Source organism: Nannospalax galili, unplaced genomic scaffold, assembly GCF_000622305.1.
Source record: "Nannospalax galili isolate Female #2095 unplaced genomic scaffold, S.galili_v1.0 scaffold47, whole genome shotgun sequence".
Classification (NCBI taxonomy): domain Eukaryota; kingdom Metazoa; phylum Chordata; class Mammalia; order Rodentia; family Spalacidae; genus Nannospalax; species Nannospalax galili.
Genome location: NW_008357641.1, coordinates 2,353,070 through 2,356,458, shown reverse-complemented (window position 1 = coordinate 2,356,458; position 3,389 = coordinate 2,353,070).

Sequence of the window (3,389 nt, the reverse complement as noted above, 5' to 3'; positions counted from 1 at the left end):
TGATTATGACATTGATTTGATGAATTCCATGCACAGCAGGGTAATAAGAGGGAGACTCAAGAGACAGAAAGTATATTCTATGAAACTAGTCAGAAAGTACAGATCTAGGCAAGAAATAGACATCCAGTGTGGGAGGCTTTTAGAACCAGAAATAGGCCACTAAAGACCTCAAGAATGTAGTATATTTAAGATAGTAAGACTGCAGAATAAAGAAAGAGGTGAGGAAAGGAGCAAGAGTCAGATACTATACACTTAAATAGTTAAGCAATAGCCCAGCATGATGGCACACACCTTTAATGACAGCAGAGGTAGGCAGATCTCTGAGCTTAATTCCAGCCTGGTAAGTGTATTAGCAGAAACCCTAAATATTAAAAAGCCTGGTCTTAAGTATATAAAATCTTGAAACAAAATAACAAAACCCCCAAGATTACTCTACCCAGCAAAGTTATCCTTTAAAAATCAGAGGATTAAAGATGTTCCATGAAAATCATCAACTACATCACTCATGACCACAAGGCTGCTGTTGTAGAAGATACTTAAAAGCAGGCTGCATACTCAAGGAGACAAAACAGCTACCACATTTGTAAACCAGCAAACTTCTTGAGATTAAAAGAGAATTTTCTATGGTTGGATTCCCTCAAACTGGAGTTGCAGACAGTTGTTAGCTGCCACATGAGTGCTGGGAATTGAACCCGGGTCCTTCTGCAAGAGCAGCCAGTGCTCTTAATCAGTGAGTCATCTCTCCAGCCCTATATTCATTATTTTTACCTTCATTGTTTTTTCTCCTTTTTGTGTACATGTTGTTTCTTTAATTTTTTGTTTTTTGTTTTATGTGTATGAGTATTTTGTCTGTATGTGAAGGCCATAAAGATCCCTTGGAACTGGAGTTACAGATTGTTATTAGCAGTCATGAGAACACGGGAACTGAACCCCACTTGAGCAGCCAGTGTTCTTAATGCCCCATGTAAGTCAGCAATTATTATGAAATTTTTTTCATAATAAATAGCACAACAGTCCAACAAGACATATAAGTGTATATGAACTAATGTTGGTGTACAAGTTTCTTAAAACAAACATACTGAAATAAGATTGACCTTAAACCTCTCTCTCTCTGAGACCAGGTCCCACTATGTTTCCCTTGACTGGAACTCACTAACTAGATAGACAGGACTGGCCTCAAACTCACAGAAATTCACCTGCCTCTGCCTCCCAAGTGCTGAGATACTTTAAACATCTGGCCTTGTTGTGATGCTTAGGATAGAAGCCAGGGCTTCATTTTTGCCAAACTTGAAGTATGCTAAATGAATTACATTCCCATCCCCCAATACCTTTCCAATGTTTGAATAAAATCAGGTAGCTGTCTGCTTGCTAAGTAACTCCATTTATACCCATAAATTAATGCTACTGTCAGCTTTGGTCAGAGACGCTTCATTTTGCAGTGGGCAGTGGTAACTGCAGAGACTCATAGCTGATTGAAGCGGTAATAATAAGTTTATAAGATTGTTCAATGCTCATCAATAAATGAAAAATCTATATCACCTTCAAGGCTCAGGGAATAAGGGGTAGAAGGTAAGAGCCAAGGGAAGGGGAGCATGTAAATGCTGACTTGTGGGCATGACATGGATGTTGCACATTTGAATTCATAGGTGCTGTGATTACCTCCACAAGACCTGTACAAAGTTAGGCCACCAGCGTCCTCATGAAGGGTGGAGGAGCTCATGAGTTCTCGTTTCTTCCCAAATATTTGCATGGGGGACTGATGTTCTTCAGTAGTGTAGTCACTGATAAGATGTTCATGCTCCTATAAACAACCCATCACAGATACTCCCATAAACAACCTTAATGAAACCCAAGGGATCATGAAAAAAGACATGAAAGTACATGTATTTGGGAAGTGGGGGGGGGGTCATGTCAGTGTAAGTTCTTTCCAGAGGGTAAGAACTTATGTGTGTGAAAAATGGCATAATGAAATCCAGATGTATGTATATTTGTATATTCAAATAAGACACACACAAAAAAAACACTTAAAATTTCTTAAATTATGAATTATGTAGGAATACTCTTTATCTAGTAAGTCTCTTTCCAGAGGGTAAGAACTTATGTGTGTGAAAAATGGCATAATGAAATCCAGATGTATGTATATCTGTATATGCAAATAAGACACACAAAAAAACACTTAAAATTTCTCCAAAATTAAATTATGTAGGAATACTCTTTATCTAGTAAGTCAAAGAGCTCTATAACTAAAACCATGAAACATGTAACATTGAGAATGACACTAGAATAAGACAAGATAACCTATGTACATAGAAAAATGGAACTAACAAGTGTCTTTTTATGAAAAGAATCTAAACATTCAGTGTAGTCCCCAGGAAATCCCAGTACACTCATGATAGAACTGGAAAATATGCTTGTATAGTTAACATGGGAAAAGCAATAAGCGCCCAAAGGAATCCTACTTTAAAAGTGTAATTCTGGGGGGTTGGAGAGGTGGCTCAGTGGGTAAGAGCACTGACTGCTCTTGCAGAGGAAGCCACGTTGATTCCCAGCACCCACATGGCAGCTACAAACTGTCTTTAACTCCAGTTCCAGGGGAATTTGAAGCCCTCTTCTGACCTCCACGGCATTGCATGACACGGGTACGCTCACATACATGCAGGCAATACACTCCTACACATGAAATAAAAATAATTTTTTTTAAAAAAGTGTAATTTTGGAGGCTGCAGAGATGGCTCAGTGGTTAAGAACACTGATTGTTCTCCAGAAGACCTGGGTTTATATCCCAGCACCCATATGGCAGCTAACAACCATTCATAACTCCAGTTCCAGGGGCTCCGACACCCTCTTCCATCCTCTGAGGGCACTGCACAACAGGGATACACTTATGCAGGCAATACATTCATACACATAAAAATAAATAAATTTTAAAAAGTGGAATTCTGGAGATGTCACAATATCTGCATTCTAATTGGTAAAGAATACTCCTAACATGGTGAGACAATGAAATTAGCAATGTTCTTTATAATAGTTTTACATGAAATTTATATGTCACTCAGACCTACTAACCTAGGAGTTCAAAAGGGTTCTACAATTAAAGAAATTGAGGAGGACACTTAAATAACAAAAGATCTCACAAATTCATGAAATTATTTTCTAAAGCTTTTAGGGCAAAATTTCTTTTTAATGAAAGACATGTAGATTCAGTGCATTAAGAAAATTATAATATACTCTCCATAGGACCAGAAATTTACTTACAAAGTTCTATAGAAGGGGCATTGGTGGTATATGCCACGCCTGCAGTCCCAGCACTTGGGAGGCAGAGGGAGGCAGATGAGTTCAAGGCCAGACTGGTCTACATAGTGAGTTCCAGGCCAGCTGGGGCTACAGGG